Genomic DNA, 23,193 nt, shown 5'->3' with positions numbered 1-23,193 from the left:
CAGTTTGCCTGCATCTCAATTTCTAAGCAGAACCCGAGGCCTGGCCTCAGGAGCAACCGGAGTTCCAGCTCAAGGCCTTCTGAGAGCTGCAGAGTGGAGCAGCCCCAATCAGCCTTTGGCTGCTTCACTTCCTGCAGGTGGAAAAATCATCCTATTTATCCCCAGAAGGATTTGTCTACTCAAACAACAAACAGACACAGAAACACACATGGAATCATAGACACATGTGCAAAAGACAGATCCAAGGCACACACAGAGCCTTTATTTCTCTCTCTGTCCTTCTAACTCGGTCTCTCTGTCTCTGTGGCTTTCTTTCTCTTTGTATCTCTGTCTGTCTCTGTCTCTGTTTCTCCCCCCACCCCTTTCTAACTCTTTCTCTCACTCAACCTTTCCCAAAGCCCCCTCCTTCCTTCACTACAGCATTTATCAAAGCAACCTGACCTCATGTTGTAAAAATATACAGCATGGAACGAAATCCACCTTAAACCCTCTTCTAAATATATTAAAATAATAGGAATTCTCATCTGCCTGATTGAATTTGCTGCTTGATAATAGAAGCATGCCAGGTCCTTCTGGGTCCAGTCTGGGGCAGGGAGGGGCTGGGATTCCCTGCCTGACTCCTCTTTCCTGGCCAACAGCTCAGTTCCCTTGGGTGGGTGGGGCCGGGGTGAGGTAGTGGGGGCTGCATTCTGGCCAAGAGGTCTTGGGCGGCCACCCCAGCCAGCAGCCAACACAGTCCACTGAGAGAGTGCAAAACACCCAGCCTCCTCTGGCCCACACTGTGCCTCATCTCTCCCGGAAGTTGTGAGCCTCTTCCCTCCTCCAGTCAGCACCCAAGCTCCTGAGCCATCCTGTAGTTACTCCCAGTCTCCATTGACATCGCCTTCCATGGCCCAAGGGACTAGCAGCTCTTTGAGCTCAGGGGACATCCTCCTTGTTCGCTGTATCACCAGGATCTCAGAGAGCCGGGTTCAGAATAGAAGCTTGGGGAAACATTTGTTCAATGACCAATTTTATTCATTCATTCAACCAATATTTATTGAACCCCTAGTATGTACCCAGCACACTGATCCAAGCACTGGGAACCCAACAGAAAACCAAACAGACATCAAACCCCTGCCATCATGTAGATGCTATTTTAAGAATATGTGAATAATAATAATGAACTGACACACTCATAGCCAGCTACAAAATGCAACTGCTGCCCTGGATTAGACTCCCCCCAGGCCTCCTACTCCCCAGAAGAGCAAACAACTGGACTTGCTGAATCTTAGACTCAGCTTTTCACATTATGGCACCTACCTTATCCTCACTAGCTCAGGGCCTGGGCATGAGGCTGCTGGCTCCTTGGGGCAACATGTGCAGGCAGAGAAGGGGAAGGGCCTGGCACGAGCTTTCCATCCTCCATTAGGATCGAGGCTGGGAAGTGAGCCTGGCTGTCAGTGAAGGGAGCTTCCAAGTGGGCAAGTTTTGGTGCCAATGAGTAGAAACTCAGTCAGCAGTGAGTCTTGAGGTTCCAAGAGGAAATAACCATTGGATATCAACCAGATGGGGAACACTGCTGCAGGGAGTCTGTTATAGGTGCATCTAATGCCTGGGAAAAGAGCAGTCATCATCTAGGGAGGGGCCCCAGGGTTGGTAGGAGCAGAGTTGCGCTGATAAATGTTCAACAACTTGCACACTTGGAGGGAGAAAAGCCCTGATCTGTAATGTTTGCCAATTACTGTGGTGAAAATACTCCCACAGTGACTGGATTCAAGCTATCAACATGATGTCATTGAACGTGGATTTGGGAAGACATATGCACAAACAATTCTCTTGAGCCAATGTGAGCCCTTCCCTGGCCTTGCAGTCAAGATTAGGAATTTTGTTCTTGGAAAGAGACTGGTCAGAGGCTAAAAAGAGCAGAAGACTGGGACTGGGAACCAAAGGGTACAGGGGTGGGGAAAGCTATGATGCCAGGGGCAACCTGGGAGACCAATCAGTGGGCAGTGCTGGAAAGAGAGTAAAGCTGAAATGCCAGCAGATGGAAGATGAGTGATGCTGCTTAAGTCACATGGCCTCTACTAGGACTGGCTTGGAAATCTGTTGGCCGATTTGATGTCTGCAGAGGCAGGAGGAAATGAGTGGGTTATATGGAAGTGGGTTGTGGAGAGATGCTGATGTCTGATCTTTAAAATAATAGCAGATCTTAGTGTAGTGCTTCCTCTGTGTCAGGCCCTGTGCAAGCATTTTACACATATCAATTCATCTGATCCTTAAATCCAACCCGGTGAGGTAGATTATTTTTATTCTCACAGCTTTACAGATAAGGAGAATGACATACAGACAGATAAAGTAACTGTCTTATGTCACATGGCAATCTGGCTCATCTGCTCTGAACCACTATGTTGTATTGCCTCTAGCTTTATTTCCCTAATGGAATCTTCTGGAAGTAGACCTCTTGCCTGGGCCCATAGTACCCTACAGAGCTCTCTGACCTGACCTACTACTTATAAAATGCTCCCTCTCACCCATTTCCCTACAACTTGCCTGCCAAACAGGGCAGCTGCTCCTGGTCGACCCCTGGGCTTATGGCTGCCCACCTCCAGCAGACTCAGCTCCCAGATTTATTCTTTGTGACAATGGGACCTGTGCTGGTGTGTGTGTGTGTGTGTGTGTGTGTGTGTGTGTGTGTGTGTGTGTGTGTGTGTGTTGAGGTGAGGGGTGGCTAAGCGTGGTTTGTCTTTGGAAGACGGAGGCACCTCTGTCCCAGAGGAGAAAAGTAGAGGAAGGAAAGCGGGAGACTGAAGAAAGGAAGAGAGAGAAATCAGAGGAGGAGGGAGTGATGCCTCCAAGCCTGGACTTGGCAGAAGTTAGTCTCTAAGCATCTCTGTGACCCCTGTTCACATTCATGGCAGCATGAGGTGTGACTCACTGAAGTGTAAACAGGAAAAGAGGATATGGGCTTCTGTGGGTGGCTTGTGGAATTAGTGGGTCATTCACAGCATGTATGTATACATCTGTGCCATAGACCTGCTCACACACCCACATTCAAAATAGAGACCATAGCCGAGTGTGATCAACTGAGCGCATTTGTGAGATGCTGTGACTGTATGTGAGAAACATTGACATCCTTGACTCCTGGAATTTCCCTGGACCTCTGGAAAAACCCCAGCAGAGAGGCTTGCTAAGGGTTCAAGGGAAGCTCTGCAAGGGGGCCAAGAGGGTCAGACGGGCTTGAGCAGGGGCTTTCCTCTGAGATGAAGTCACCGGCCCTCTTTCCATCCCTATTAGATACAAATCCTCAGCCTCCCGTGAATGCTTGGAGGATGGTGAGGCATTTCCTCTGAGACTTACTCTGTGATGGGGAGACACAGACAGCTGAGGAAAAGCTGGTGAGGATGTATCTGGGGTGAGCACCTCTCCCACCCTGGGGTGTTGCTGTAACCGCTAGTGGTCTCAAGAGCACTCACAAAGCCTCATCTCTCCCAAGTGTGCGGTATAAAGAGCAAGGCCTCTGCAGTCTACTGAGATGGAGGCTTTAATCCTTGCTCCATTTTCAGGAACTTGTACCAGCTCCCTCCCATCACTGAGCCTCAGTTTCTTCATCTATAAAATCAGAATACCATCCATCCTACAGAACAGTTTAGAGGAAGAAAGGAGCTCACAGGTGTGAATGAAGCTGGTATAGTCCTTGGCATGTTCACTTCCTCTTTCCCCTTCTCTATGAGCAAACACTGGGAGCAAGTGCCTCTCAGCTCGAGAATCTGTGCATCCAGAAGCTCTCTGTTTCGGAGCAAAGAGGACCAAGTAGAGTTCTCTCTCCCACACTTGAGCCTTTGCTGACCTCTCCTTGACTTACCTGTCAATGGATGGATGATAGGCCCTGGGCCTGCTGGGTAAGCAAAGCCCCTCCTCATTTGCACCCACTGGCTCAGATTAACCCAACATCTCTTGTCCACACATCTAGAGAGATTTCTCTGGGCACAGATAAGCCCTCTTTTGACCTTCTGGCAATATGGTGGTTTCAAAAGATATACCCAGAATTTTACACCCTGGAAATCTTTACATTTCATCCCATAAGTCTAGATGGTATACATATGGAAGCAAGACTCCATAGAGAAGGACGATTTGGAAACCCCAGGGGCTCTTCTAGTCCCCATTTTTCCTCCAAGCTCACTGACACTAGGGCCCTTTAGTCCAGTATCTTACAGAGAATTTGATGATGTTTTTTTAAAGTCAGGCTTAGGGATGGGTCAGATGGCTGGTCGGGAACACTCAGGGGCCCTCCATGGAGCTAAGGTGGAAGTGGCTGGTGATTCCCTAAAGAACAAGTGGAGGGGGGGGGGGCGGTGTCTGAGGGATGAGCCAAGAGGCATTTGGGGAGCCTCAGAAGGAAAAGTCCCAGTGAGCCCCAGGGTCCTGCACCCTGCCCCTGCCATTCACCATCTGGATGACTGTAGGCCTTGATTTCCCTATTTGAAACATGAAAGGTCCAAGATATTGTACATATCAAATGAGTGGGCACAAGGGAAGCGTTTTGCAGACCATGAACACCACACACATTGTGGACAAAGCCAGGAAAAGGATACTGCTGAGCCCCTGCTCTGGACCCCCTTTGCACTGGGTGTGCAGTTACACACATCAGCCCCCTCATTGGATTTCCTTTCCATCTTTGTGCTCCCCAATCGTCTAGCACTGGATGTGGCAGAACACAGGTCCTCCAACAGTGCTTCATGACCAAATATGCAATCTCACTGGCCTCCTCACAATAATCCAATTAGACAGTGATTATTACTAGCCCCATTTTACAGAGTTGTGAAGAGAGGCCCGGGGAGATGAATATGTTCACCCAGAGTCACACAAGCAGTAGTAGCTGAGAAGATATGTCTGTGTGACACAAGTACTTTCTCTTCCCATTGCACCCCTTGGCCTTTTTCACAGTTCACCCTCTCTGATGTTTCTCTGATCAACTCTCTGGCTGCTGGGAAGGCCCCTGAATCAACCAGCAGAGCCCAGCGGGCAGAAAGTGGCAAGAGATGTGACTGACAAAAGTGCAAACTATTCCTGGCTTGAGCTAGACATCACTCATGGCTTACACTGGATCACAGTTGCTCTGCTGCCCACAAGTGACCTTGGATTTCTAAGCCTGCTAACACTGAGCAGGACTGCCTCCAGTGAACATGCAAAATGGAGGACTAAGGGGTCGGGCGGGGGGTGTTAGGAGAGGGGAAAGAATGGGAAAGAGTAACTGCTGAGAATATCAAAGAGAGGTTTCTTGACTTGGTTATCCTCTGTAGCTAAGGACTCTTATTCTCACAAAGTTCCTCCTGGTGTCTCTAAGTTCTTGTTCTCTAGTCCATTCTGTCTAGTTTTGTTTCTTTTCTTTTTTTTATTTAGAGAATACTTTATTAGTTTCTGTGTTTTGTTTCCTTTTATACAAACAAGTTCTCACTGTGCTTTAGCCAGCATACTCCTTATACTGAAGACAAAGATGAAGACAGCTTACCACCAACTCTACCCAAGGAAATCACAAGAGGGGCCCAGACCCATTGCCTAAAGGAGCTTCAGTTCAAAGAACCTGGCTCAACTTCTGGCTCTGCCAGTTACTGCCTGTGAAACTTTGGATGTGTTACTTATTCATTCTGTGCCAGTTTCCCCACATACAGTAAGTGCTATCAACCCCTCTATTGGTGCCTGACAGAGAGTTGGCTCTCCATAAACAGAATCGTACTCTATTTGATAATATCAGTCTGCATCTCAAAGGCACTGTGCTCATTGGTTCACACCTTCCCCGGGCCAGCCCCTTGGCCTTCAGGTTGCCTGGGCTCAGATTTTTCTGTCTACATCCAGCCCTGAGCTCCAGGCTACAGTTGTGTCTGAGCAGTCCTGGGAGGCCCACCCCGTCAGGAGAGTGGCCAGTGCCTGCTCAGTATCTCCTTGGGGTCTTCCAGCTCCACGATCTTTCCCAGTGGCCACCTACCTTCCATAGCTTGCCCAGCCACTCTCAAAGTATTATGGCCACCCCATCCTCTCTTTCTTTGAAAGCTTCCATGATTCTTTTTCAGCCAGGGTCCCAAGTCAACAGGCCTCCAGTGTTCAAAAGCCAGGTCACTCCACCCAGCTCTGTATTTACATTTGCATTTCCAAAGCCCAATTTACATTATAATTATTCTTTCTAGCCAGGCGGAGGTGGGGGGCTGGAGGGGGTGGGAATCCTGATTACTTTTATAAACTGTAAATATTCAAATAAAAAGACTAGAAGAGTTAATAACTGAGCGTTGTTAGCAGCTTCTGACTCAGGTAGTGTAGTAGATTATAATAATAAAAGCCAACATTAAAATAGCACTTATGATGAGTCAGGAACTTTTTCTCTCAGCACTTTTTACATAGATTTAAATATAATTACTCCTTACAACCACCCTCCAAGAAAAACACTATATAATCCCCATTTTACAGATGAGGAGACTGAGCTTCAGAGAGGGCTTGCCCCATGACACACAGTAATTTTCTGCTCTGTACTTGTCATCATTTTCTGAATTCCCCACTCTGAGTACTTGTGGCTTTGTAATCAGAATACAAATGCACAGGGATTTTAAGAAAAATTTAAGTGCATTGCTGGGTCACAGAAGCTCCTCAGTTCATTGGAGACAGCTTTACTGTGTAGTCTGTGTCAACCATGGTACTCCTGAGGAACGGAGCTCTGGCCCTTGTCATCTCTTTGTCAGCCTGTCTGGGTATAGCTACCCACTCAGGGCCTGCCCTGCCCCTGTTTGATGAACCTCCTGGCTAATGGCCTACCTCCACACTTCCTGGACTTTGCCCCTTACATGGAAGGCCCACATTGCTAGCTCCTTTCTGGACATGTACCTTCACAGTCTATCCCTGGAATGGCAGAGTCTGGCAGTGGCTGTGCTTTCCCTGTCAGTCCCATCGCAGAGACATAGCAAAGGGTGAGGGCAGAGGAGGACATTTGTCCTCAAGCATATGTCTCTGGGGATTCCACAAAGACCCTAGTTTTTCCTTTCTAACAGAGAGGGGCAGCATAAAGGGAGAGAGGCAGAACCCTTTCCAATGGCCCCTGGCACTTCTGACTCTGGAGAGGACACCTCTCTGTCTTTTCCCAGCCTATATCAGCTTCCTGCTGCTTCACTACTACTTACACAGGACACCAATACTTCTGGGGTCACACCTGGCTGCAAATAGGGTTCAAATAGAAATGGAAGTTCTCTGGAGGGGACGAGTGACTGGCCCACCTCCATTCTTCCTATGCCCTCTCTAATTCCTGGCCACTGTCTCAAATGCAGTTGTGGGGCAGCATGAGGAGGCCAGCCTGCAACATACAGAGAAGGAACAGGGGATGGGGCGCTTTCAGATCTACAGGCTGGAGCGAGACCATAAGAGACTGGTTTAGACATCTCTGCTTGGTAGCCTTCCAGAGGTTTAAGAGTTTGAGTTGTTTGGGAAAAACAATCAATAGAAAACCTGGGATCTAGTCCTAGCTTCTCCTCTCACTCTCTGTGGGAAAGCAAAGCCCTTTCCTTTTTTGAGCCATAGAATCCTTCTCTGGAAGATAGTGGCAAGAGTACCCATCTCACTGGACTATCCTGAGAATCAAGAGACACTTACACTGTGATGGAACAGCATCTTGTGTCATGAAAAACAGTGTGGAACCATATGCACCTTAGGAAGCCAAAAGATTTTCCCTCTCTCCAAGGCTCCTTAGCTATGTAACCTTGGAAGTTGCATACCTTTGAACAACCCAATGAAAGCAAGGAACCCACTTCCTACAAAAGCTCACAAAACATGGCACATCATTTCAAGAAGCCCTTCAACATCATGGGTCCCTTTCACAGGCCACCTGCAGGCTAAGAAGCCCTGGCCTGTGTCAGTGGTTAACCCCTTTTCTAGCTTGCCTCTGCTCACACACCTACAGAGAGGGGGAACTCACTCCCCTATAAGCAACCAATCCAGCTTTGCAGAGCTCTTCCTTTCCTTCTACTCAGTTAAAACCTGCCTCCCTGGAGCATTTCTTAGAGACTTCCCTGCCCAAGGAATCTGAGAAATGCCTGGGGCCAGATGTGTGCAGGCTCTGGGCTATCTGGGCAGGAGGGACGGGGTTTCCTCCATTCCAAGCCAGACCAAGCTACTTTTCTGCTGCTGCTCCCAGGGGAGGATGCTGGATTTTCTGCCTCATAAAGTTGTCCTCCAAGTCACTGTGGAGCCAGTGTGTGGCCAGGCCCTGGCAGCCAGCTGGTCTGCTCAATGTCCACAGAGGAAGGAGGTGGCTGGGGCAGCCTGACAAGCCTTCTCTTCCTCTAGGATGAAACACTCTCAAAAGTGGCATTTAAGGCACCCTCCTACCCCAGCAACTCCCCTCTGTCATCTCCCCAGGATGTGACAATATCCCTATGAGAGCTCAGAAGCCAAATTTGAATGCTGATAGTAGCTACCTCATAGAGATGCAGGGAGTGTTACTTGAAGTGATGAATGTACAAAGCCTGGACTGTACAGAATAGCAGTTCCCTTCTTTCTTCTGTCCCTGCTCCCCATTGGGAAGCAACTGGAATAAGCATGGATTGATTATTTACTGGCCTGTGTTCTAGGCATGTTAGATCTTGATAAGAACCCCATCAATAGGTTCAACTTGGTTTCCCAGTTCACACAGCTGGCACTGGGTAATGAGGGATTTGAACCCAAGTCTGGCTTCCTCAAGCCCACATGTTGCTTTGCATCATGCTGCCTCCCAAGGAGGGAGGGTGATACCTTCCCATGTAAAGCAGCCTCTCCTTTAAGGTTCTTAAGGGCTGGACCTGACTCTTAGGGCCTGCTGGGCAATGACTGGATCCATGTGTTTAGAGTAAACAAGAGGGCCCCTTCTGGCTTCACTGGGAGGCAGCAAATGGCCTGAGCATTCAGGTAGGCAGGAGAGGCCCATGAAAGGAGAAGCTTGTTCAGCTCAGATGAAGAGAGACTTACTTCTTGGGTGGCCAGATGAGGCCTTTGGTGACCTGGCTGAAGGAAGGAACAGGGTGGAGTACCAGATTAGCCTGGGAAAGAAGGTGCTGTTGAGTTGGAGTAAGGTTCGCTTGAGGCTCCTGGGTGACTGGGCAGGGCAGGAGCTGGGGCTCCTGTGCCTGGTGGGGCTGCCCTCCGAAGTGCCCTCCGTCAGCTTTAGCCTCCCTTGGTGCTCGCTCAGCGCCCAACTCAGCTCCAGGGAAGGCATTCCTATGCCTCGGATGGCAGAGCTGGCAGACTGTTGCCATGGCAGCCAGGAGACTAAGAAGAGGAACAGGAGAGAGGTGGCCTGGGGGTTGTTACTGAAGAAAGGTACTTCCTGGGTCCTCTGGTGTCCAATCTGAGAGGAAGTTGCAGTTCAGGGCTCATGGCTAGTGATAGGAGCTAGCCCACCCAGGGCCAGTCTCCTGGTGTGTGTGTGTGTGTGTGTGTGTGTGTGTGTGTGTGTGTGTGTGTGTGTGTGTCTGTTTATCTGCCTATGTGTGTGGGGACACAGAAACTCTGGGGACCATCTGTGTGTATGGATATATGCGTATGTATACACTCATGTCAGTACACAGAGGCCTGGAAGGGTGGGGGCCTTGTATGTGTGTGTGTGTGTATCTTGTGTATGTTTCTTAAACAGTAAGGAGAGGAGGGACAAAGACAAAAGCCCTAAATGACTCTGGCTTTCAGAGGAGCCAGCCCGGTGTGGTGGGTGTGAGTGGGCCAGCCAGAGGCCTGATTGGAAACAGACTTGGCAAAGAGGGGCTGTAAATGCTTTTTTGCTGCCTGTCCTGAGAAATTTATGTCACACCCACTCCATCATCCTGGCGGGGGCAGCCTCTCCTAGCTGCCTGTGGTTCTGAACCTTTCAGTGCAACCGGCAACCACCATGGGGTTCTCTGAGCTTCTTCAGTCCCAGCCTGGAGTGGACCCCACCCCGTAATGCCTTGAGGCTGACAGGGATGAGCTATGGGTGGGTGAGGAGAAGGAGGCAAGAACTTGACCTCCAAATGTCCTTCTATAGCACAATGCCTGGATGGATGTGTGTGAAGGGCAGACATTAGGGTTTGTGGTGCAAGGAAGGGAAGACAGGAGAGGGACTGTGGTCTATTTCCAATATCTTCCCTGCCTTCTCCTCTTAATGAGGAATAGAGACCCAGGACAGACAGAAAAGAGCAAGGGGATCCCTAAAGTAAGATTTGGAGACCTTTTGGGATACAGATGGAAACTGAAGGCCAGGAAGGGGAAGAGACTGGCCCAAGGTCACACATTGAGGGAGCCAATGGCAGTCTCCAGCCACCCTGCTGTATGTGGCCTTTCTCCCTACCTCCCAGCTGGAGAAACCTTCTAACCTAGAATTAAGCCCTGTCTTTTTCTTATCATGTTACTCCATCCTTATAATCCTCACCTGGTTTCCTTTTGTTCTTACAATAAACACAAGACCCTTGGGCGTGGATTGTAGGGTCTGCTCTGGTAAAATCCCTGCATACCTCTCCATCCACATCCTTTACCAAGTTCTCTCCTGCCACTGGGCCTTTGCACATGCTGTGCCCTCTGATTGGGATAATTGTCTTTTCCCTTGTCTGTTTTCTTCCCACTTCTACTTCAGCACACAGCTCAAGTGTCTCTTCCTCAAGGAAACCTCACATGTTTCCCAATGTTTCACTCTCCAGTCACTGGGGATCTATCTTCTGCAGAACTTCTCACTATTGCCATTTTACTTTTGTTGTGTTTTTTGTGATTAATGCCACTTCCTCACCATACTCCATGAGGACAGGGACCACAGCTACTTTTGCTCACCGAGGCTGCCCTAGTGCTCAGCATAGGCCTGGCAAATAACCAAGTGACAAGGACATCAGGAACTAATACTTGAGGCTTACCATGTGCCAGGCACTCTTCCAACTGTTTTAATTGGAACAGCACATTTAATCTTCACAAATTCTGTGAGGTAGTTGCTATCATTATCCCCATTATACAGATGAGGAAAGTGGGGGCACAGAGAAGTTAAAAAACTAGACCAAGTTCACACAGTAAGTAGCACAGAAAATTTGAACCCAGGTAGCCTGTATCCTTAACTGCTCTCACTATAACTACTTACTTATAAATATTTGTTCATTACCAACTTTTGTTTGACTCTCTCCCTCTCCAGCTGTATGGGGAGATGCCAGTCCCTGAGCACTTCCCTGGATCTGGGCCCTCCCCAGGACTCCTGTCACCTGCCTATAGTCACTCCTGGCCTGCATCCCCTTTCTTAATCTCCCCATTCGCCACCACTAGCATCTGTCTGCTCCCTTGGATGACATGAGAAGGTTCTAGGGCTGGGCAATGCCCCTGAGTTTCAAGCAGCACTTTTTTACCCTGAATCACTCATTCTGGTCATTCTGTCTTAGAGTTCACCTACCTACTCTAATCTACTCAAGCCTCTGTTTTTCCTTCTGTAAAATAGAGAGTTACCGTACTACAGGGTAGCACTGAGCATTCATTGAGTTTGTGTGTGTTTGATAACTGCCAAGCATAAGACTCATACTAGTTATCACTTGTATTAATAACAATTAATAAGCAGTTACAACGTAAATTGAAACTCTTTTCATGGATTCGAGCTCCTGGAGCCCAGTGGGGACTGGAGAAGGAAAATAACACATGGGACTAAGAGTGGGTGTTCAGTGTGCTCCCCGTTCCCAACACTTGTCTGCCACCCTTCCCCTCTCGCCTGCCTTCTCAGCCCTGACACACGCAGGACAGGCTTTGGGCTGGTTAAGAACCCCAATCCCTGTCTTGGGGAGGGGGTGAAGCTCTGTACCCCACTCTTCCCCTTCTTGTCAGCCACCAATCCATCTTCCTGTTTTTCGCCAAGCCAAGGGCAGGGAATGCAAGGCCCCTTCCAGCCCGCCAGGGCCCATGAGCCCTGCCCCCTCACCACCATGGCATCTTGAACAGAGCTGAGTCTATGGCTCTTGGTGTGGGGGTGGCTGTGGGATGGGAAGCACAGAGAGAGGAGGGTTACAAAAGCTGTGCCTTGCTTTCCCAGTGGCCTCCTGGGGGCCAATGAATGCACAGAGCCATAGCCAGGGCAGGGGGATGGGAGTGGGAGACAGCCAGCGTGTTTTCATTTTGCTCTGTTTGTTTTCTGTTTAGATCAACTGCTCAGTTCTGGTTTGGGCCTTTGTGGGCTGATGGGGTTTGGCAGGTAAGGATTTCTGGGGCCACCCATCTCTGCCTTCCACAGGGCTGTGGGCTCAGCTCCCCCAGCCCCTGCAGAAGTAGGAAGTCCAGCTGGCTCTACTTGCTTGCCAGCCTCATTCTTTCCATTATCTCCATTTCTCTCTCTTTCCTTCTTTTTTACTTTTGTTCTTTCTCTTTCTGTATCTCTCTATTTCCTTCCTCTCCGCCCCCCTTCCTTCTCCCTTCCTCTCATCTGGCTCTTGGAGTTTGTCACTGTCCCTTTTCTGCCTCTCTGTGCCTCTTTAATTCAGTAATTCTTTCTGTCTTGCCACCTTTCTCCTTTTTTCTCTTTTTCTCCTCTTTTTCCTTTCTCAGAAGGAGGGAAGGAAATTAAGTCTTGGGCATTAGGAGGTCTGAGTCCTGGCCCAACTTTCTCCCATTCGTTCTCTCTGAGTGAACTTTAGCACATCCTTTCCTATCCCTGGGCCTCAGTTTCTCCATCTGCAGACTGAAGATGCTAACTTATGTGCCCTCCAAGAACTAAGCCAGAAAATTTGGTGAGTATTTACTCTGTGTGGGGGTAGGAGGAAGGGGATGGGTCAAATTCTTTCTTCAGTGAGCAGGAGATCAAAACAGTCTGGGCTGGTGGTCAGTGTAGCATCTCTTGAGGAGTGAGGGGTTATGGGAAAGGGCAGAGATACAGGAGATACCCATCACTGGTGCCAAAACTGAATCCAAAGAATCTAAGGAACAGAGCTGGGGGCTGGGATCTGGAAACAAAGAGGCGCTGCTCCAACAATGGCAGACGACAGGACTAAAGAACAGAGTACCTGGTCTTGCTTCTTGGCCTGCCATCTGCTTTCCACGTGGCCCTAGATGAGGCCAAAGTCCTGTTGGCCCCCATCTTTGAGCCTGCTTCTCTTCTCATCAGGACATTTGTCCACTACCTTCTAGTGACTTAAGAGTAAAGGAGTTGGAGCTAGGGAGTGCCACACATCTCTGCATTGCCTCCTCTGGTCCCACGGGCACCTTTGCCTTCATACTGATGATACCAAACTTCTCCTCCACCCTACCCCACACCTCCTCCTTCTCTGGGGTTCCTTTTGGCAGTGAATGGATGGCCATCTTCCCGGAAGCCTTAATTTGAGGACTTTGGTCTGAGCTCTTGCTTCCCCATCATGCCCCAGATCCCACCCACCTCCAGGTCATGTGGGCTTTGTCTCTGTGGCACTCCTGCCCTCCCCACTGCCACTGCCACTTGATGCTGTCACCACCCTTTCCTGCCCTGACTCCTGCCACAGCTTCCTTCTACTCTCTCTGTCTTCTGTCTCTCCACCTCCAACTCAGCCTCCACACAGCTTCCCAGGTGACCCCAATGTTTAGACCTCAAGATAACTTCAAGATTTTGGCTATTAGCAAAAAGACTGTTATAAACATTCATGTACGTGTACTTTGGTAACTGAATTGCTGGGTCATAGGATAAGCCTATGTTTGGTAGATGCTGCCTCAGTTTTCCAGGGTGTTTATATCAATTTATGCTCCTCTCCAGCGGTGCAGGATAGTTTTGGCTGTTCCTCATCTTCACCAAGGGTTGGCCATTTCCATTTTCTTTTGTTTTATCCATTCTGGTTGGTATACAGTAGCATCTCATTATGATCTTATTTTGTACTTTCCTTTTGACTCATTAAATTGAACACCTTTTCGTGTTTATTGACCATCTTGATAATCTTTACTTTGTGAAGTGTTTGTCAAAGTCCCTGTCACATTTTTCTACTGAGTTTCTTAATTTATTAGGATTGTGAGTCCTTTATCAGATATGCTTGTTGGAAATACTTTCTCTCTTTCTGTGAATATTCTTTTCACCCTTTTAACACAATCTTTGGATGGATGGAAATTCTTTATTCTTATATAGTCCAAATTATCAGTTCTTTCCTTCATAGATAGCATTTTTCCATCTTATTTAAGAAATCTTTGTCTACTCCAAGTGTACCAAGTTACCCTACATTTTCATCTGAAAGCTTTATTGTTTTGCATTTCACATTTATATCTACAGTCCATCTGGAACTGATTTGTGTATGTGATGTGAGGTAGGGGTCAAGATAAATTTTTTTCCACATGGCTATTGAACTGACCCAGTACCATGTTTTTCTTGTTTGTTTGTTTCCAATGTACTACAGTGTCATTTTGGTCATAAATTAGGTGACTGTGTATGTGTGGGTCTGGTTGGGAATTTTCTATTCTTCCCATTTGTCAGTTTCTATCTCCTTATGCGAATATCACAATGCATTACTTACTATAAATTTCTAGGTCTTGATACTTGTTAGAATACTCCAACTGTGTTCTTCTCCTTCAGGATTACCTAGGTTCTTCTTGGCCCTTTGCATTCCCATATGAAATTTAGGACTAACCTGTCAGTTCCCATCACCCAAAAAAATGTTTGCTTGGGTTTTTAAATGAGATCACATTGACTCTGTAGATTAATTTGGGGAGAATTGACTTCTTTATAATATTGAGTTTTCTAATTTGTGAATATCGTTTATCCCTTAATTTATCAATATTTAAGTCTTCTTTAATTTCTTTCCACAATATATTTTTAGTTTTCTATGTAGAGGCTTTTCCACATCATTTATTAGATTTATTCCTAAATATTTTATGTTTATATTTTTATAAATGGTAAGGTTTTTAAAACTTTCTCTTTCTATTTTTTGCTGGCATATAGAAATAAATGGGCTTCCCTGGTGGTTCAGATGGTAAAGAATCTTCAGGTAATGCAAGAGATCTGGCTTCAATCCCTGGGTCAGGAAGATCCCTTGGAGAATGAAATGACAACCCACTCCAGTATTCTTGCCTGGAGAATTCCATGAACAGAGGAGCCTGGAGGGCTACAGTTGGTAGGTCACAGAGTTGGCCATGACTGAGCGACTAACACATTTAGATATAAAATTGGTCTTTTTGATACTGACTTTATAACCAGTAATGCTTCTAAATTAACTTATGAATTCTAATCGTTTGTCTATAAATTCTTCTGGACCTTCTAAATACACAACCATATCAAATGCAAATAATGGCAATTTTCCTTCTTCCTTTTAAATCGAACTTTTTTTGCTTGCCTTACTGCACTGACTAGGATTTCCATTACAACATGGAATAGTAACAGTGAGAGTGAGATTCTTGTCTCACACCTATTCTCAGTGTATGAAAGCTTGCAATATTTCACCATTAAGTATGTTGTTTGCTGAAGGTTTTGATAGATGCCCTTTATCAGGTTAAGGAATCTCCCTTCTATTCCTAGTATGCCAAGAGTTTTATCATGAACGGGGTGTTGAATTTTATAAAACATTTGTATGCATCTATCATAATTTTACTCCCTTTTCCTCTTTAGGTAAATTACAAGGATTCATTTTTGATTGGTAAGCTACTCTTAAATTCCTAGGTTAAAACTCATTTGGTAAACAACACAATATTGTAAAGCAAAAAAAAAAAACAACTCATCTTGGTCATGATGAATTATTTTTTTAAATGCATTACTGAATTTTATTTGCTAATTTCTTAAAGTAAACTTTTTAAATTTTGTGACCATTGTAGATTTACATGCAGCTGTAAGAAATAATCTAGGGAGGTCCTATGTAGTGACTAAACAACAAAAATGTACCCATTACCCAGTTTCTCCCAAAGGAACTATCTTACAAAAATATGGTACAATATCACCAGCAGGATAGTGACATTGATACAGTCAAGATAGAAAAGAGTTCCATCATCACAGGGATCCCTCTTGTTGTCCTTTCATAGCTATGCCCACCTCTTTCCCAATCCATCTCCTCTTTGGCCCCTGTCAACCACTCATATCCATTTCCGTAATGGGTTCATAAAGTAACCATGAGATTGGCTTTTTCACTCAGCAAAATTCTGTGGAGATTTATCCAAGTTGTTGTGTGTATCAGTTGTGTGTTCCTTTTGTTGCTGAGTAGTGTTCCATGGTGTGGATGTACCACAGTTTGTTTATCCACTCACCCATTGAAGGACCTCTGTGCCATTCCCAATCTGGAGCTATTAGAAAGAAAGCTGCTATAAATATTCATGTACACATTTTTGTGTGAACCTTAATTTTAAATTCTCTCATATAAATGTCTAAGTATACAATTACTGAAGGTCATATGGTACTTGTATGTTTAGTTTTATAAGAATTGCCAAACTGTTTTGCAGAGTGGCTATGCCACTTTATAGCCCCACCAGCAATGTATGAATGATCTGGTTTCTCCATAGCCTCTTTAGTATTTGGTATTGTCACTTTTTTTTCACCATTGGATAGCTATGTAGTGATAGCTCATTGTGGTTTTAATTTGCATTAATTTGCATTAATGATGTTGACTAACTTTTCATGTGCTCATTTGCCATCTGTATATCCTCTTTGGTGAAATATCTCTTCATGTCTTTTGTCCGTTTTCTAATTGGATTGTTTCTTTTGTTTTGTCTTGTTTTGTTTTACTGTTGAGTCTTAAGAGTTCTTTATATATTCTACATGCAAGGCCTATGTCAAATGCATGGTTTACAAATATTTTCTGTTTGTAGTTTGTCCTTTCATTAATTTCTTTACAGAACACAATTACTTGATTTGATGAAATCAAACATCCTTTTTTTTTTCTTTTATGGATCATGCTTTTGGTTCATATTTAAGAATTCTTCACCAATAATTAAGTTCTGAGAACTTTCTCCCATGTTTTCTTCCCAACGATCTGCAGTGTTATGTTTATATTTAAATCTATGATTCTATAAACAAAAATCTATAGACAAAAATTTGGTTAATTTTTGCATAACATGTGAAATTTAGTCTAAGGTTTATCTTTTTGCCTGTGAATGTCTGATTGTTCCAACATCATTTGTTGAAAAGGTGATCTTTCTTTTACTGAGATACTTCTGCACCTTTGTTGAAAAAACCAGTTGGGGATATTTGGTGCAGATCTGTTTCTGAGTTCTCTTTTTTTCTTCCACTGTTCTGTATATATCTTCTTCTGCCGATATCGCATAGTCTTGATTATAGTAGCTATAAGGTAAGCTTGAAAATCAGGTAGAGTTATTCCTCACACTATATCTAGTTCTTTTGCCCTTCCATATAAGTTTTAGAATAATTTTGTCTATATCTATTAAAATAGCTTGCTGGAATTTTGATAAGAATAGCGTTAAGTCTATATATCAGTTTGGAGAAAATTGACATCTTTATGTTCAGTCTTCTGATCCATGAATACCAGTGTGTCTCTTTATTTGTTTATATCTTCTTTGATTTCTTTTATTAGCATTTTAAAATTTTCAGCATACAACTCCTGCACATGTTTTGTTACATTTACACCTAATTATTTCTTTTTTATTGTTCGAGAGACTATAAATGGAATTGCATTTAAAATTTGAGTGTTCACATGTTCATTGTCAGTATATAGAAATATAATTGATGTTTTGTTTGTTTATCTTGCATCCTGTGACTTTGATGAACTTACTTATTAGTTCTAGATTCCTTGGGATTTTCTTTTTTTTTTTTTTCCCCTTGGGATTTTCTATGTAAACAATCATATCATCTGCAAATGAGAGCCATTTTATTTCTTCCCTTCCAATATGTATGCCTTTTATTTTTTCTTTTACTTTCTATTCTCTATTTACTTCTTTCCTTATTATGCTGACTAGAACTCCGTCACTATTTTGAGTAAGAGTGGACATCCTTGCCTTGTTCTCAATCTAGGCTTAAGAGCATTCTTTAATGGTCTTTCACCATTAAATATGTCAGCTGTAGAATTTTGTAGATGGTCTTTATCAAGTTGAAGAAGTTTACTCTCTCCTCAATATTTGAGTGCTTTTTTAAAGGAAAGGGTGTTAGATTTGGTAGAATGTTTATTCTATACCAATAAAGTCATTGATTTTCCTTTCTTAGCCTATTGACATGGTTGATTAAATTCACTGATTTCCAAGCATTGAACCAGCCTTGCATTCCTGAAATAAACCCTACTTGGTCATGGGGTATGCCTCTTTTTATGTATTAGTGAATTTTATTTTTTGATATTTTGTTGAGAATTTTTCTATTTTCATGAAGAATGTTGGTCTCAGTTTCCTTTTTGTGTACTCTCTTCATCCAGTTTTCATGTCAGGGCAATGCTGGATTCATAAAATGAATTGGAAAGTTTCTGCTCCTCTTTCTTTTTCTGGAAGAGATTAGAATTTGTTTTTATTATTCTTTAAACTTTTGGTAGGATTTTCCAGTGGAACCATATGGCCCTCAAGATTTCTTTGGAGGGATGTTTTTAATTACAAATTCAATTTCTTTGATAAATATCCAAATTATCTGTTTTATACTGGATGAGTTGTGGTGGTTTGTGCTTCCTGAGGAATTAATCCGTTTCATCTAAGCTGTGAAGTTTGTATGTGTAGAGTTGTTCATAGTGTTCCCTTTTTATCCTCTTGATGTCTGCAAGGTCTGTATTGATATCCTTTGTTTCATTCCTGATACTGGTAATGTGTATCTTCTCTTTTTTTCTTTGTCAATCTTGCCAGAGATTTGTCAATTTAATTGAAATTTTCAAAGAACCATGTCTTTGTTTCATTGATTTCTCACCCTTGCAGTCCTGGTGTATATATATATATCTCACTTGGTCATGATGCATTATTCTTTTAATACATTTTTATACCATTTCCTAATATTGGTTTTGGATTTTTTTCATCCATGTTTATAAGAAAGACTAAGCTGAAATGTTCTTTTCTTACTATGTTTTTACCTAGTTTTGGTATCAAGATTGTCTAGGTTTTTTTGGCTAGCCTCATAAATAGAGTTGGGAAGCTTTCCTGCTTTTTGTATTCTCTGGAAGGATTTGTGTAATATTGATTTTACTGGACACATAGAATTTTGTGCACTTATGTATGTTTAGGGGCAAATAGTTTCATCTCTATGCATGGAGCTAGGTGGAGCATGGTAACATATTTTTGATCCTTTACCATCTGCCAGACACCATGCTAGGAATTTTACATTCATTATCTCATTGTTTCCTTATAAAAATCTCACTAAACAACAATTTTTATACTTGCCTCTGAGATCAGAAAACTGAGATTCATTGACTTGCCTAAGATTGTACAGATGTGGGATTCAAAGCTAAGTCTTATTTGTTGACCTCTTACTACAGCAGTCTAAGCACTGTGCCCTGGGATGGTCATCTGCTGCAGCACCGAATCTTTCCAACAGCTCAGTGAGAATCATCCTGTTTCTCACTGTAGAGATGAAGATGTGGAAGCTCAGAGAAGTTGAGAAACTTGACCAGGCTAAACATCTAGGACGTGACCAAGCTGGGACCCAGGGTGATATGTTGCCATCCTGCAGCCAGAAACGGTGTTCTTTGTGCTGCTGTGCCCAGAATGTTCCTCTCATGACAAGCACATTCCTATGTGTTAGTGACTGCCACCATTGTTAGCAGCTCAGGGAAAAGGAGGGGCACATTGGGCAGGACAGCTGCTGACCCCAGGTTTCAGGTGAAGCAATGAATCAAAGCTGAAGACAGAGCTGGAGAGCTAGACTGCTGGGCAGCTGGAAGAAAAGGGCTACAGAAACTGGCCACTGAGACTGTGAGACTGGAAGGCAGCTTGGCAGATGCCCACATGGACCAGGACACAGGGTAACAGGTAGGAAGGTGGTTTGGGGGCTAGAAGATCTGGACTCTGGTAGGTGACAGTGCCACCCTTCTATCATTTCCTAGGCTAGGGCTGGCTGGACTAAATTTCCTTCGTTTTTGCAAAGCCCAGACCTGAGCCACTACTAGCTCCTAGGAAAGAAGAGAGAGTGGAGGAGAAAAGAGAGATGCCCTGACACCCTAGCCACAGCCAGAGGCATGGGGATCAAGTCTAGGCTTGAAGATATGGCAAAGAGCAGAAGGTCCTTACAGATCACTTGGTCCAGTCACCCCACTGTCTAGGAGGAAACCAAGGCCCAGAGAAATGAGGATGAAGTGATTTATTTATCCAAGGCCACACATAACCCTAAACAACCACCTGGAGGAGAGCAAGGGCCCAGACTGGTGGGTGGGGCAAGTAGGGTGTGTGTGTGTGTGTGTGTGTTGAGCTTCCTTCTATACTGTGGTGGAGACAGCACAAATAATGGAGCCTGACTCCTCCGTGTGTTAACTTGTGATTCTAGAAGCAAGTTACTAGAATGTTCTGGGCCTCAGTGTCTTCATTTGTAGTAACTACCTCTTAGTGTTGCATACAGATAAAATAAGTTTATATATATATAAAAAGAAAGAAAGAAAGTGAAGTCTCTCAGTCGTGTCCAACTCTTTGCGACCTCGTGGACTGTAGCCTGCCAGGCTTCTCTGTTCATGGGATTTTCCAGGCAAGAATACTGGAGTGGGTTGCCATTTCCTTCTCCAGGGGATCTTCCCAACCCAGGGATCAAACCTGGGTCTCCCACATTGCAGGCAGACGCTTTATCCTCTGAGCTACCAGGGAAGCATATATATATATTTATATTAAACACTTAGAAGTGTGTCTGGCACATCAGAAGCATTATATATGTGCTATTGCTATTACTAGAGGCCCTTGGATGGGGTAGAAAGTACAGGGCTCAAGAGTCAGCCTGCCTGTATTCCTTTCTGGACTGCCACATGGACTGTGTGGCTTTAGGCAAATTTCTTCTTTCTCTGTGTGTCAACAGCCTCATCTGCAATACATGTAATATGGAACTGGTAAGAAACTCTCATTTCCAGGGTTGTTGGAGAATTTGGTGCTATGACTTGGACAGATCGCCAGGCTCACCGAGGGCCTTGGAGAAAAGATCACTCTTTTTTTTTTTTTTTAAACTTTTTTTTTTTTTTTAATTAGTTGGAGGCCAATCACTTCACAACATTTCAGTGGGTTTTGTCATACATTGATATGAATCAGCCATGGATTTACACATATAAAAGATCACTCTTATAACTGCTGCGGGTCATTCTCCAGGTTTCTGCCCCACACCCTTCAGGCTGGATATCAGAGCTAGGCGAGAGCTCCAACCCTTGAAGTTTCAGGCCCTGCAGCCTCTTTGCTCCTGCCCTCAGGGCAACTTGCTGACTTGACAACTTCCTTTCTCTTCCTAGGACTTGGGGCTAAGGGAGCTTTGAGGGCCATGCCCCTGGAGGCCCCAATCCCCCACTGATGGCCGTAGGGAGTGGAAAGATAGGGCCTGGTCGCAGAAGATCTCCATCTAGTCTGGCAGGGACCACTTGCCTCAAAGCTTCTTCTCCATCTAACCCTGTTCTGGGGCTCAGTGGAGCTGAAGCGGCCAGTTAGAAAGACAATCAGAGATTCACAGGCCTAAACAGAGACCACTCCCTGTCCCCACACAGTTTAATTCAGGGGAGCGGACCCACAGAGCTAGAAATAATAAGGAATGTGGACAAGGCAACATAGCAATGATTACCACTCTATAGAGTCAGAAGCTGTGTCTCAGAAACGTTAAATGCCGAGTGAAGATCACAACCCAGATTTCCTAAATGTTGTCCTTTCAAGAACCAAAGCAGGTCAGAGCTGGAACAGATACTAGTTTAGGGAACACTTGAGTTTAATCCCATTTTGTAGGTAAGTAACACTGAGCCCCAGAGAGGGAAAGAGACTTGCCCAAGATTAAAAAGGTGTTAGTGGCAGAAGTGGGACCCAAACCCAGGGCTCCTGATCCCTTGACCAGGGCTCTACCCACACCCCACAGCTGCAGAGGGAGTGGCAGTGGGCCTGAAAGCTTCAGTGGTGGAGGGTATGAGGGGGAGGACCCCAAGCAGTGTACTGGGATGCTTTTACTTCCCATGCAGCCAGAAGTGCTGTCTTCCCACCACCCTGGTGCTCTGAGACCCCTGTCTCACTTACCTCACCAGCTCCCTGTAGAAGACATCACTGAGCCTTAAAGAGGGTCAGAGACCTGAGTTCCAAGCTGTGTGTTCTCTCTCTGGGCTTCTGCGTCACCAACTTTCAAAGAGTAAATGTAGAGTGTGGGGCAGGGAAGGACTGGTTGAGTCACAGCATTTAAATTAACTGTAGAGCTGCGGCAAATCCTGATGCCCAGGCCCTTCCCCAAACTCATGAATTCAGAATCTCAGGGGTGGGCCTTAGGCTTGAGTGACAGGTTTAATTCCCCTGGAGATTCAAATGAGCAGTGTGCTGGAGGAGATCTCCAAGGGCTTCTCTACCTGACTTCTGAGATTCCATGACCAACACAGGGTGTCTTGGGTTGAGGGGAGGCAGTGGCCTTGACAGCTCCTCTCCCACAGCCCTCACAGTGAGCATGCCAGCCCAAACTATAGGCCATTTTCCCAGGGTTAGAAAATTGCTTTGGGGTTTCCGGCACTGTCTGCATTCCTCCTGGGATGCCGCTCCTGTGGTAGGAGTCTGCCTGTCCACACCCCTCCGCCTCCTCTCCCCCTGGCCCCCCACCCCCTCCCTGGGCTGGCTGACTCCATGTGGCAGAGAAACAGTGCAGGCTCTGGAATCACAAGAAGCTTAGGATGAAGGCCCTGCTTCACCGTGAGGAGCTTTAGAGCCTCAAACAAATCATTTCACCTCCCTAAGCCTCAGCTTTCTCATTTCTAAAATAGGGATAGTAACAGTACTTGGCTCACATTTAGTCTATTAAGCCCAGAGTCCTGATCCAAGGAGTGTTCCATGAATTGTGATGACCTGATGCCCCAGGGGAAGCCCAGCTCCTGGCTCCCTCAGAGGAACCCAGGGCAAACTGCTCTGCTCTTACTTCCAAGACTCAACACTCAGAGAGTGGAAAATGTGCCTTCTGCATTTGGTTCTTTCTAGTTCACGAGGCATTTCCTCTTCTGCTTTCTTGTATGGCCTTCCCAGCAAGACCAGGAGAGAGGAATTATAATCCCTACCTTATAGGGGATGAAGACGGAACTCAGAGAGTCAGACATTTGCCCCCCAGTCACCCACTTCAGAATTGGTAGTGCTGAGGTTTGAACCCAGGGCTATCTGGCTAGAGCAGGGGAAATTCTGCTCTACTGGGCAAGGCCTACACTGACATTGAGCCACTTCAATATGGGTTTA

This window comes from Dama dama, chromosome X (genome assembly GCF_033118175.1).
Source record: "Dama dama isolate Ldn47 chromosome X, ASM3311817v1, whole genome shotgun sequence".
NCBI classification, from domain to species: Eukaryota; Metazoa; Chordata; class Mammalia; order Artiodactyla; family Cervidae; genus Dama; species Dama dama.
The sequence above is the reverse complement of the archived record's forward strand: the minus strand, read 5'-3'. Positions refer to the sequence as shown.